We start from the raw sequence: 14,513 nt of genomic DNA, 5'->3' as shown, positions 1-14,513 counted from the left end.
ATTTTAACAGATTAAAAAATTTAAATGTCAATGATTTTAACTAAGAGATCAAATGTTTTGAGTCCTACTAAAAATGCGTTGATGACTCGAATCCCAATAATCATAGTTCCTTTTTCATTGGTCTAAATTTTAACAAATAAAAGATAACTTAAGTGTCAATGATCTTAACTAAGAGATCAAATATTTTAAGTTCGATTTCTACTAAGAACGCATTGATAATTTCATTGCTCTAAATTTTAATACATCAAGTTAACTAAAATGTTAATGATCTTAACTAAAAGATTAAATGTTTTAAATCCCACTAAAACACATTGATGAGCTCGAATCTCAGTAGCTATATTTCTTTTTTCATTGGTCTAAATTTCAACACATTAAAGTAACTTAAATGTCAATGATCTTAACTAAGAGATCAATTGTTTTGAGTCCTACTTAAAAACACATTGATAGCTCGAATCTCAACAATCAAACTTCCTTTTTCATTAATCTAAATATTAACACATTAAAATAACTTAAGTGTTAATGATCTTAATTGAAAGATCAAATGTAGTTGTAGTTTAATGGTAAGAATTCTTTAATGGTAAGAATTCCAGGTTGTGGTCGTGGAAACCTGGGCTTAAATCCCAGCAGTCACACTTCTATTTTTATTGGTCCAATTAACACATAAATTAACTTAAGTGTCAATGATTAAGGATGATAATTGTCCCATTTTATTTGGGGATTTTTTTTACTACCATTCCCGGTTAAACTAGGGAAAACTACTTAAACGGGACAATTAGTTTGATTACTGCGGGGTTGTTTTAAATTTTCATCTGATAAGATCTTAACTAAGTGCCACACTTCTATTTTTATTGGTCTAATTAACACATTAAGTGAATGATCTTAACTAAGTGATCAAATGTTTTAAGTCATACTAAAAATATATTGATGAGCTCGAATCTCAACATGCATATTTCTTTTTTCATTTGTCTAAATTTTAACACATTAATATAAGTTAAGTGTTAATGATATTAATTGAGAGACCAAATGTGGCTGTAGTTTAGTGGTAAGAATTCCACGTTGTGGCCGTGGAGACCTGGGCTCGAATCCCAGCAGCCACACATTATTTTTATTGGTCTAATATTCGAATTCCAATAACCACATTTCATTTTTTATTGGTCATTTTAACACATTAAGGTAATTTTAGTGTCAATGATCTTAACTAAGTGCCACACTTTTATTTTTATTAATCTAATTAATACATCAAAGTAACTTAAGTGTCAATGATCTTAACTAACATATCAAATGTTTTAATGCATTGATTGATTCGAATCCCAATAACAACATTTTATTTTTTATTGGTCATTTTCACTTTTATTTTTATTAATCTAATTAATACATCAAAGTAACTTAAGTGTCAATGATCTTAACTAACATATCAAATGTTTTAATGCATTGATTGATTCGAATCCCAATAACAACATTTTATTTTTTATTGGTCATTTTAACAATGATATTAACTAAGATATCAAATTTGTTAAGTCCTACTAAAATGCATTGATGAGCTCGAATCTCAACCACCACTCTTCCTTTTATATTCATCTAAATTTTAACACAATAAGATAACTTAAGTGTCAATTATCTTAATTCAAATATTAAATGTGGTTGTAGTTTAGTGGTAAAAATTTTACGTTGTGGTCGTGAAGACCTAGGCTTGAATCCCACTAGTTACACTTCCATTTTTAATGGTCAAATTAACACATTAAAGTAACTTAAGTATCAATGATCTTAACTAAGTGTCACACTCCCATTTTTATTAGTTTAATTAACACATCAAAGTAACTCCCATTTTTATTGGTCTAATTAACATATCAAAGTAACTTAAGTGTCAATGAGCTTATCTAACTGATCAAATATTTTAATTCTTACTAAAAATACATTGTATCAAATGTTTTAAGTCCTACTACAAATGTATTGACGCTCGAATCTCAACCGCCACACTTCTTCTTCATACGTCTAAATTTTAACAAATTAAGATAACTTAAGTTGAATGATCTTAACTGAGAGATCAAATATGGTTGTAGTTTAGTGGTAAGAATTTCACGTTATGGCCATGGAGAGATGGACTCTAATCAGAACAGACACTCATCCATTTTTATTGGTCTAATTAACCCATCAAAGTAGCTTAATTGTCAAAAATCTTAACTAAGTGCCACACATCCATTTTTATTGGTCTAATTAACACATTAAAGTAATTTAAGTGTCAATAATCTTAACTAAGTGTCAAACTTCTATTTTTATTGGTCTAATTAACACATAAATGTAAATGATCTTAACTAAGTGATCAAATATTTTAAGTCCTACTACTAATGCATTGTTGGTTCGAATCCCAATAGCCATATTTCATTTTTTATTGGTCTAAATTTTAATATATTAAGGTAATTTAAGTGTCAAATGATCTTGATCTTAACTAAGTGTTAGATAAATTCAAGACCGGTTCGAATAAACCTAACTTAAACAAACTTCCCATGCAGGAACAAGGAACCGGACCGGATGAATAAGAGAACCAACTGAAGAAACCGAACCGGTCAAGTTACCATACCGATCAAGAGTATTCGGAGCATGACCAAACAAAGGAAGGATCGGCCAAAGCTCAAAACCGGAACCATCAAACAGCCGATCAATCCACAAGACAAGTATAACCGGAAGAAATCCGGTTACTACCGGAAGAAATCCGGTTACTTCACTATCAAAAGACATTCGGCCAAGTCAAGTGACCGACCTGTACAAGAAGACACTTTGGGTATCTGTTGAGAATGATACCAAAGGAGCAGACTGAATACTTCCATATCCATGCAAGTCTGAGGAAAGCCTGTAGGCTGCAGAAGACAGTACTACCGGATCTTTCTACTTCAGGATAAGCCAGAAAGGAAATCTTCAAAGTACAGACAACTGTCCAAACAGACAGTGCCTACATTGAGTAAAAGACAAACCCAGCAGGTTTGCCTTACAGACCGGCAGGTCTGAAACAGGATACCAGGTCTGAGATTGACCGTCAGGTCTGAGGAGACGACCGGCAGGTCTGAGACACTGAATCACTGCACCTCTGATCATCCAATCAGACTCAAGGCTTTGAAATATGACCGTTGGCATATTTCACCTATAAAAGGAGGCAGTTGCAGAAGAGTAAATGCGGGACATACATTGGGATAACAAGAGCTAAGAGCATTTACTACAATAACAGTGTGATATTCTAGAAAGCCTAAGTGTTGAAAGTTAAAGTGTGTTCTACAATTTCGGTATAAATTGTAAGAGTGTTATCGAGCAGAGAATAAGTCTCGATCGGCTTGTATTTGTATTCCTTAGTGAATATCCTTCTCGCGGTTTCGAGAGGAAGGGGTGACGTAGGAGTTTTATCTCCGAACATCCATAAAAAATCTGTTGTGTTATTTACTTTCTGTTGGCTTCATTACATAACCAACTAACTTAACCATACCACTCCAAACCGAATCTATACTAACCATACCGAACATCCAGATTGCCAAAACCGACCCACCATCTCCAAATCTACATCATCCGAAACCGACCGTGCCTATCATACAAGTGTACCGCTTCAACCTGAAAGCAAACCTCTTCCGCGCTTGAACCTATTTCAAGGGTTTGTGACAGGTTGTGTAGTATTGAAACCCCGGTGTTAATCTCTAACCGGATTAACCACCACCCTACGAGTGAGAACCGCTAACCGGTCCAACCCCCGGTCCACCAGCGGCGACCTAGATCCTAACAATTGGTATCAGAGCAGTTAGTTTCAATACTCAAGCAAACATGTATCAGGATAGGCCTCCAATGCTAGAAGGTGATGACTTTGCCAACTGGAAGGCACGCATGCACCTGCATCTAGTCACCTTGGATGATGAAATGGAATCCATTCTAACCGAAGGACCAATAGTCATTGATAAAGACAGAAAAGAATGGACAGCTGAAGATAGGAGAAGGAACAATCTGGACAACCACGCAAGAAACCGGATCTCCAACAGCGTAGACAGAAACACATACTGCAAGATCAGAGACTGCAAAACTGCGAAGGAGACATGGAACACAGTTATCCAGATCTTTGAAGGAAATGAAAGAACAAGGGAGAACAAAATAATGATGGCTACACAGAAGTTCGAAAGCATCAAAATGAAACCAGGAGAAACTATGAAGGAATACAGTGACCGGTTCACTGGTGTGTTAGATGAACTAGCTACTCTGGGCAAAAAGTATGAGAACAAAGAGGTAGTTATGAAGGCTTTGAGATCCCTTCCAAGTGCCTGGGATATAAAGACAATGGTAATGAGGGAATCAAAGAGCCTACGTAAGATGAAACTATACGATGTATTCGAAGATCTAAAGGCATACGAGTTTGAAATGAAATCTAGAACCGAAGAGGAAGTCTCGGCCTCAACATCAACCAGAGCACTAATCACATCTACAGAACCGACTGTACCTGCTCCTGTACCTACACCTGCACCGATACCGGCTCCTGCACCTGCACCTATCAGAACAACCGAACAGTTTACTGAGGACGCCATGGCCATGCTCGCACAGAAGTTTGGGAGGTTCATGAAAAGGAGCCAACCGACAAACAATTACTATGGTGACAAATCCAATGTAAGATGTTACAACTGTAACTGTATGGGACATTTTAAGTGGGAATGCAGGAAACCAAGGAGGGATACCCAGAAACCGGACTATCAGAATGACAGAAACAATTATCAACAAGCTGGTGAGGGAAGTGAGGTACCGAAAGCACTGATAGCCGACGATGGAGGAAGTTTGTGGGCTCGCAGTGACAGCGACGATGAACTCACGTGCCTCATGGCCAATGAGGAACAGGTATTTGACTCTCCCTATGATGAATTTACTAAAGATGAGTTATATGAAGCATTGAATGACATGGTAGAAGAATATAAGAACCTATTGACCATGTTACCTAAACACCTTAACATCAAGCCCGATCCCATAGTACCTATCCCAATAGAACCAGAGGTACCTATCATCACCGAACCGGAAGCCATACAACCTGATGATACCCACACTCTAGAAACCGAGTTAGATCTTAAAACCGAACAACCTAGTGAACCGACTAGAGAACTAACCGAGGAAGAGAATGCCCGATTTCAATATACGATGGCCGCCTATAAGAGATCTAGCGATATAGTAAAGAATATGAATAAACACTATAGGCATCCTCGTTGTAAGCGTGGTCTAGGATACACAGGGAACAGCTCCAAAGACCGAAAACCCATAGAGAAAGCCAGGCTTACAAAAGGAAACCTCCCCTTTATAAAATTCCTTAAGAGCACCTGGACAGCCGAAGAAGAGGAAACCGCATATTATAGGGAAGAGAAGCTAAAATACGACTATGTTGGCCCAACCGACTCATGGCTTGACCTTGAGAAAAGGAAAGCAGAAATTCTCAAATATAAGAAAGATTTTCCCGAGCCACGTAGGTCAAACTATAGATTACCGAATCAAAGATCATTTCCATTTAGGTTATCTGAAGGAAAACCGAAATACACGAGACCGAGTGCCAAAAGGACAGTTAAGACCCTAGCAAAGAAGACTGTCCGGTTCATCAATGTTTGGATACCTAAGGGACTAATCGCATGTGGACCCAAGTAAATGTGGGTACCAAACAGTTGTAAATATGTACATTTTGCAGGATCCAAAGAAACGGCTAGGAAACTCAGAATGGTTCTTGGACAGCGGTTGTTCCAGGCACATGACCGGAAATAGCAATTTGCTAATTGACATCAGATCAGTAACCGGTGCTCCAATTACCTTCGGTGACAACTCAAAGGGTAAAACTGTGGGCAATGGTAAGATTGTCCATGGTAACCTAACCATTGATAATGTACTTTTAGTTGAAAACCTACGTTTTAATCTACTTAGTATTAGTCAGATGTGTGACGCCGGATACACGGTAGAATTCCTTAAACATGCATGCTTAGTTAAGAATTCTCAAGGTATTGTATTGCTAACCGGAAATAGGATAGGTAACATTTATAAGGTAGACTGGAAAACAAGAATAGAATATCCTATATGCATGATAGCTAAGACCGATCAAACTTGGCTATGGCACAAGAGACTAAACCATCTAAACATGAAAACCTTAAACTACATTCGCGGTAAAAAGCTAGTTGAAGGTATTCCTGATATAGTATTTAACCAGGATAAGGTCTGTTCAGCATGTCAGATGGGTAAACAAACTAGGTCATCTTTTAAGAGTAAAGGAAATATTCAATCTAGCCGGTGTCTAGATCTACTTCACATGGATCTATTTGGACCAATTCAGGTCATTAGCCTAGGAGGCATGCTTTACACCATGGTAGTTATTGATGATTATTCTAGATATACATGGGTAATATTTCTACCATCTAAACGTGAAACTGTATCAAATCTGATCACACTTCTTAAGCGGTTGCAAAATGAAAAATCAACTCGTATCAACAGCATTCGAAGTGATCGAGGTACCGAATTTACTAATAGTACATTAACTGCATATCTTGATGAATCCGGCATTAGACACGAGTTGTCTAGTGCTAGGACTCCTCAACAAAATGGCCTGGCCGAGAGAAGAAACCGGACTCTCAAGGAAGCCGCACAGTCTATGATAGCCGACTCCGGCATTGCTCAGAAATTCTGGGCTGAAGCTATCAACACTGCATGCCATACACAAAACCGGTCTTTAATAAACAGATTTCACAACAAAACACCGTATGAGGTTTATTTTAACAGAGTTCCTAAACTCAAGTACCTCAGGATTTTCGGTTGTAAATGTTATATTCATATAAATGGTAAAACCCAACTCACTGCTTTTGATGCAAAGACCGATACCGGCATCATGCTTGGATACTCGGCAGTAAGTAAAGCATATAGAGTATATAATAATAGAACTGCAACCATGGAGGAAACAATTCACGTTGTTTTCGATGAATCGGTTGAAAGCAATACTGCTTCATGCTTTGATCTACACAACAGATTTGAAAATAATGATATTCATTCTGATAGTGAAGATGAGACTCCGGTTTTCAGGCGGTTTGTCCATGATCTAATGGGTAATATTGATACCCAGCCGGATCAAGCTGTTTCACAACAGGAAGCTGACACTTCGGTCCAATCCGAGGAAGTCGGTCGGTCTGACAATCTCGGTCAACCTACCGACATGTCTAGCCTTGGTCAGGTTACCGGTAATTTGGTAGACACCCCTGAACTGAATCTTAGAAGAAATAGTAAACATCCTCCTGAGCAAATTATAGGTGACCCTTCAGAACCTGTTCGAACTAGGAGTCAACTTCTGGAAGGATATTTTAACTCTGCTTTTATATCCCAGATTGAACCGAAAAGAATAGATGAAGCATTGTCAGATCCGGATTGGATCTTGGGAATGCAAGAAGAGCTAAACCAGTTCGAGAGTAGTAAAGTCTGGTACTTAGTTCCCAGACCGAAAGATAAATTGGTCATAGGAACAAGATGGGTATTCAGAAACAAACTCAATGAAGACGGTTTGGTCACGAGGAACAAAGCCAGACTAGTGGCTCAAGGCTACAAACAGGAAGAAGGCATTGATTTTGAAGAGTCATTTGCTCCTGTAGCCAGGATTGAAGCCATTAGGATTTTTCTTGCATTTGCTGCTTTCAAAAATTTCAAAGTTTTTCAAATGGATGTTAAAAGTGCATTTCTGAACGGTGATATACGTGAAGAAGTGTACGTTGAACAGCCACCCGGTTTCAAAAATGCTGCATTTCCAAACCATGTATACCGGCTGAACAAAGCTTTATACGGTCTAAAGCAAGCACCTAGGGCCTGGTATGATACGCTAACCGCATTTTTATTAGAGCATGATTTCACCATCGGTTCGGTGGATAAGACCTTGTTTAAATTTGAAAAGAAGGAACATATCCTACTTGTTCAAATTTATGTAGATGATATTATTTTCGGTTCCACCGATCCAAAGCTCTGTGACAAGTTCTCAAAAATGATGACTGACAAATTTGAAATGAGTATGATGGGAGAATTAAGTTTCTTCCTAGGTCTTCAGGTCAAACAACTCAAGGAAGGAACATTCATCAGTCAACCTAAATACACCAAGGAGCTTCTGAAGAAATTCGGTATGGACACATGCTCCTCGGCGGTCACTCCAATGAGTTCATCCATTAAACTGGACAGAGATGATGAAGGCCAATCAGTAGATCAGATTGCATACCGGGGCATGATCGGCTCCCTATTGTATCTGACATCAAGTAGACCGGACATCCTGTTTGCAGTTGGTGTGTGTGGGAGATTCCAAGCAAATTCAAAGCAATCCCATTACACAGCCGCAAAGAGAATACTGAAGTATCTAAATGGCACACCTGATGTCGGTCTGTGGTACCCAAAAGACTCATCATTTAATCTGACAAGCTATTCAGACGCAGATTATGCAGGATGCAAGATCGACAGGAAAAGCACCAGTGGAACATGTCAGTTCCTAGGTGACCGACTGGTGTCATGGCACAGCAAGAAACAGACATCGGTGGCTACATCAACCGCAGAGGCTGAATACTTGGCGGCCGGAAGCTGCTGCTCTCAACTTCTCTGGATCCAACAGCAGCTGAAGGACTTCGGTATCATAGCCGAAGAGTCACCGATCTTCTGTGACAACACAAGTGCCATTGCGATCACCTACAACCCGGTTCTCCACTCCAGAACCAAGCACATCGACATCAGACATCACTTCATCCGAGAGCATGTCACGTTGAAGCATATCCGGCTGGAATACGTACCGACCGATCAACAAGTAGCCGATATCTTCACGAAGCCGCTGCAGGAAGCTAAGTTTTCTCAATTTAGACTTACTCTCGGCTTAACCGACATTAGTCAAATCCTTCCAAAGGATAATTAAAGGGAAATCGGTTCAGACAGACAAACCGATAATTCTTCCTAAGAAGTTGAACTTTGAATCTTCGGGGTGTTTGCGGAAGAACCGCCCAGTCTATCAGAGAAAGTAAACCGACCGGCTACTTGGTACTTGCATCAAATAACCGCATCGGGATGAACAACTGATGTCTGACCGGTTCGGAAGAAGACTACCCCAGATTATTTGAATTTCAAACAGAAGAAGAATAGTTATCAGAGGTTAAAGGTCTCTGCTCTGCATCATTGCCTTTTCAGAATAAACCTGGTCACGCCTAAAAAGACGTGAAGATCTTTTGATATCTTTCACAGTCCAAGCCTATGACCGACACCTAGACCTGCAAAACTGCCTATTTTATGCAAAGATTCTTATCCTGCGGTTAATATACTTTATCTCACTTAATGCCCGGATAATAGGTTAGCCCCAAAACCAGTATTTAAAGGAAGCACCCTTCTCACTCAAACACTCACAATACACTCCTTCCATCACTAAGGCAAAAATTTCACAAGAACATCCTCTCTCTAAGACAACCTAATCATGTCTATCTTCACAAACATTCTCCAAGTAGACTTTGAATCTTGCTCCGATACCGATCATTATGATCTGTATCGGATGATCAAACAGCTGGAAGATACTGGCCTCCGGTATTTTCTGGATGACAAGCAAATCATATATCCTCAATCTGTCTTGGAATTTTACAACAACGCCAGGGTATACCGGGGGACACCCCACTTCGAGACCCACATCCAATCTAAGGTTGGGGGTATTCTCTTTGACTTCACCGAGCAGGACTTCGCTCGGTGCTTCGATCTGCCTAAACAAGGGCTAACAGACCTAAACCCTCCGGCCGATACCAAGGCTGAGGTCTCTCTCGCCCTAGCTCGGTCGGACGAGCCCGTTGCTGATCATGGTTCCAAATCTCCTTTGAGGGCTGAGTACCAGCTCCTCAATGATATAATAGGAAGGGGCATCCTTGGAAAAGATGTCACCAACATCTACTGCACGGCAACGTTCAACATGATGGCGGCCATCATCACCAGAACGCCGGTCAATTGGTCTAGGGTGCTGTTCGACGTCCTTATTTGGATAATCGGCACCTGGTCAGTGGCTTTCGTTCCCCAGATAAGCCGACTTTTTGAGGAGCTTGGAGTCCCAACCTGTCCCGGCGAAGGTTTGACCCATAGTCAAGTGTTCACCAGAGAAGTCATCGACTCATTCTATGATCGAGTTGAGAGAGAGTGGAGGAGGAGGAACTCCAATCCCCGCGGCCACTGAGTTACTCCTTCCTGCATCCGGTCATTTTGCTTCATGCACCAGATGTATTATTGTTCAACTCAAATCTGATCATATCGGCTCATCCATGTCCACTTCGGTTCTATTTGTGTTTTTCATTTCTGTATGACATGCTTCGGCTTTATCTCTACCATTTTCGGTCTCTATCTAATCAATATTGTTATGTGTTAAATGCAATTAATGAGATCATCCGAAATTAATGAGATAACTCCCAACCACCTGAACATTTAATATCCAACCAAACCGGTTACTTCTCAACTAACACTTACCTTGGGTTTTGCAATTTGCTCCTTCCCGATGCATCATTAAAAGGGAAAGATTCTCTTCCTTAATAAAACAAAACTGACCATCAATGCACAGATTTTCCCTCCAAAACCGATCCTATATAAGGAGCCAATCTCTCTTCATTTTATCACATCCAAAAGTGCAAAACACTTGTATTCATCTTGAACATCTCTTGAATCTCTCTCTCTATACCATAATCATGCCAAGCCGAACTTTGGGAAACTTTCTAAGTGTCGACTTCAGCTCATGTATGGCAGAATGGGATTATGACCATCCAAAGAAACACATGTTCGAAAGCCTTATTGTTACCGGTCTTCAATCCTTCCTTGACGAATCCGGTCCCATACTGACTGAGGATGTCAAGGAATTCTTCAGAAATGCCTGCAACTGGGGCGATCGCATTGTCACCACTGTAAGGAATCATACCTTCCGGCTTGATGAGGCCGAATTTGCCACCCTCTTCAATCTGCCCAAAGAAGGGTTCTCTGATTTTCCGGCCATGGAGGGAACTGATGAATACTACTATGGGTTCCGCTGTTCTGCAACCTTTGACCCGGCGGAAACCCATGGGTTAAAAACCCGTCTTGGTCGTAGTACTCAGCTACTTCTTGAGATTGTCACTCGGTCCATTCTGTGCCAATCACCGAATCAGCGGTATTCAAAGAATACCTACAATATCATGACCCACATCTACAACCACACGCCCATCAATTGGTCAGCGGTCCTCTTTCAAAAATTGAGGAAAATGGTGCGGACCAAGAAAGGTCTCGGCTTTGCACCTCACATCAGCAAGTTGATTCTCAAGTACCGGCCAGATTTTGGACCGGGTACACCGGCATCCCCCTCAAACATTCTTGATGCAGATGCGGTGGTGGAAAAGTATTCCAGAATGGTGCTTACTGCTTAAACATCTATCTTTCGTATCATTCTATTGGTTTTCTCTATGTACTCTTTCGTATCGGTCTCTTGAATAAAATTTCATTTGAGTTTCAATGACCGCTTCTCTCTACTCTTTGCGCATTTATCTAAGTAACCGAAAATTAACTCGTTCTTATCCGGTTTCATAAAATCTGATCAAAACTGTTAATCAAAATGTCTGAAACCGATTATTCATTCGGTCTCAAAGAAATGAAAGCGTCATCCATGACATAGGCTAAGTGTTTTGGAGGGAAAATTCCCGCTCAAAATTGTCGCTCACAGTTTTCGGTTTCCCGCCCACAGTTTGGCGTACTCTTACCTTGGAGGGAAAATTCCCGCCCATTCATGATGGGACGGTTGGGCTTCCAAACCGTGACTATAAAAGGGGGCCTTCGGTCATTTATTTCATTCTCACGCGAATTCACTTTATCTCTCTAACCTTCCTAAACTTTCTGAAGCCGATTTCTCTCATTTTCAAACTCTTCAACATGGGTCGTGATTCGGCGTTGTTCAAACTCTATTCTCAAGTAGACTTCGAGGAGATTCGGCAGAATGGGACAACCGAAGCAAAGGAAGTCATTGACCTGCTGATCAAAACCGGTCTGGGATACTTTCTGGACGGTCCTCACGTAATTTACAGAGAGGCGGTCGAAGAGTTCTTCAAAACCGCAACCATCTCCTACGACAGGATTATCGCAACGGTTTGCGGTTCCCAAATCGAGATCACCGAAGCAGTGGTGGCCGAGAGTTTGCGTCTCCCAACTACCGGCGAGGACGCAACGGCAGCAATAGACGATGATACTTTTGAGACGGCTTGCCACCTCTTATCGGCAACCAATAAGCCAATCACGACATCCGGAAGTAAGAACACGCTGAAGCCGGAATATATCCCGGCATGTGACGTTTTCGCCAGAGCGATACTGGCAAGGGGAGGAAACTTCAGCAACCTCACCAGAGACAAAATCAAAATGATATTTCGTCTGTTGGAAGGAAAGGAGGTCAACTGGGCAAGATCAGTATTCAGCAACCTCATGGACATGGTAAGACCGGATTCAGCCAGGTCGTGGGGGTATGCCGTGCAACTCGGTAAGATCTTCCTACACTTGAACCTCAATGTCGGTCCCGGTGTTGGGCTAATAAAACGCTGCATCATTCGATCGAGGCAATTTCTTCCAAGAACGCAGTCGGCCTCCAGTTCCACAGGTGGCCGAAAGAAGAAAGCCGCAAAGAAAGTTGCCTCAGCAAACGCAAAGACCGGAGGAAAGAGAAAAGAAAAGATAACTTTCGAAGAACCACCACAACAAACAGAGGATGAGGAGTGGGACCCTGAGGAAACCGACCCGGAGAGGACCGAAGATGAAACGGTCCACGATGACGATCATTCGGCTCGAAGTCCGAACGATGCCGAACATAGCGCTAATCCTGAAACCACCGAGGGTGAGGACGGGGTTGATACAGGAGCCCATGATGAAGGCTTCAACAGGGAAGAGGCCGACGAAGCCGAGGCCGAAAGACTAGCCCAGAATATCTTTCGGGGCATTAACAAGCAAGACGAGGATGTTATAGACTTATATCTGGAGTGGCATGAGTACCGGTTCAATACAAAGTATCAAGATATCCTACCGGACCTCCCGCAACAGGATTGCATCGCAAGATTGGAGGAAGTAGAGGACATGATCTTACGCCTCACAAAATCCAATACGATTCAGGAGGTACAATGCCGAACTTGTCTACTGATACCGAGAAGTCATCTTCGGAAACTAAGAAGGCGCATCAGAAAGATTAAAGAGGAATATGCCGAAGGGGGATCGGTGTCTACCGTAGCACCGCGAGTTTTATCAAAGCTTGAAAAGGGCAAACTGGAAATACGTCAAGAAATAGAGCGGCTGGAAGCAATATGCAACCAGAAGCAAGTACCGGTCTATACTGCTCCGGTAATCGAAGAATTTCCAGTTGAATACCCAACACCTTCGAGAGAGGAAGTTGAGACACCAAGGGAAGTTGAGGAACCGATATTGGAAGATGAGGAACCGATACCGACTTTGGGAGTTGAGGTTCCAAACTTAGAAGATGCGGTTCCAAACCTGGAAAGTGAGGTGCCAAACTTAGAGGATGCGGCAACATTAGAACCTCCTAATGAGAATGCTGCACTGATAGACTCCGGTGAGAGAGGCGATCCAGATCCCACCGAGCAGTCAACTCCTACTCCACCACCGGAAGCCACCGTTTCAGTTCCCCCTAAGGAATGGATTGATGACCGGCTCCAAGAATTTGAAGCATCCGTTTCGGGGCGGATTGATGACCAACTTAAGAAGTTTGAAATGTCCATATCAGGGCAGCTTGAAGACCGGCTTCAAAAGTTTAAGGCATCAATATCGGAGTAGATTGATGACCGTGTACTTGAACACGAAGTGTCCAAGCTTCAACCGTTCAAGGAATGTTGCAATAAAATATTTGATTCGGCCATGCAGTTCGCCAATGTGACAAAACAGCTTGTGGATCAACATCAAGCACGCCTAGCAGATCTCAGCACCGGGCTGTGGGAAGAGGCCGGTGAGCGCGAAAAATGTGCTCAGCATACCGCAGCTCTAGAGGGCATAACCTCGGACTTAAAGAAGGACTTCGAAAGGGTCGACCAGACAATCGACCGGGTCTCGGTACTGGAAAAGAAAAACGAAGATCTCGTGGCCGAAATAAAGGCACTTACTGCACAGATGGCCGAAATCCTAAAAGCTAAGGAAAATGCAGATGCCGCGGCTATAGAGGCTGATGCTCTAGTGGCTAAAAGGGTCCAGGATGCGCTGGACGCCGAAGCTGGCAGAGATAAAGGGGCGCCGCGATCGTCTCAACTAACCGAAGCAGAATTAGAGGCCGAAAGAATAAAACGGGCCGAGATCTTATATCCAGGGTATGCTGAGAGAGTGGCCAGTCAGGCCGCAGCGGATGCCGAACGACTGGAAACGGAATCACGAAGGCTGGACGGGTTTGCAAAGGCAAACGAGAAGAAGAAAAAGGCGGCCGCCTCCGTTTCAGCACCGACAAAAAGAAAGAGGCCGGCCCCTAAGAAAGTTCGGATAGCCGAGATGCTCAATGAAATCTC

General features: G+C 41.7%; 1 non-coding gene across 1 annotated transcript; it reads left to right on the top strand.

Annotated features, from left to right (window-relative positions):
* Positions 1 to 1,025: 1,025 nt before the first annotated feature.
* On the top strand, positions 1,026 to 1,097 carry TRNAH-GUG. The gene has a single exon. It is a non-coding gene; the product is annotated as a tRNA-His (tRNA).
* Positions 1,098 to 14,513: the final 13,416 nt, after the last annotated feature.

The sequence above is a fragment of the Impatiens glandulifera genome, chromosome 8 (assembly GCF_907164915.1).
Source record: "Impatiens glandulifera chromosome 8, dImpGla2.1, whole genome shotgun sequence".
NCBI classification, from domain to species: domain Eukaryota; kingdom Viridiplantae; phylum Streptophyta; class Magnoliopsida; order Ericales; family Balsaminaceae; genus Impatiens; species Impatiens glandulifera.
The sequence above is the reverse complement of the archived record's forward strand: the minus strand, read 5'-3'. Positions and strand labels throughout refer to the sequence as shown.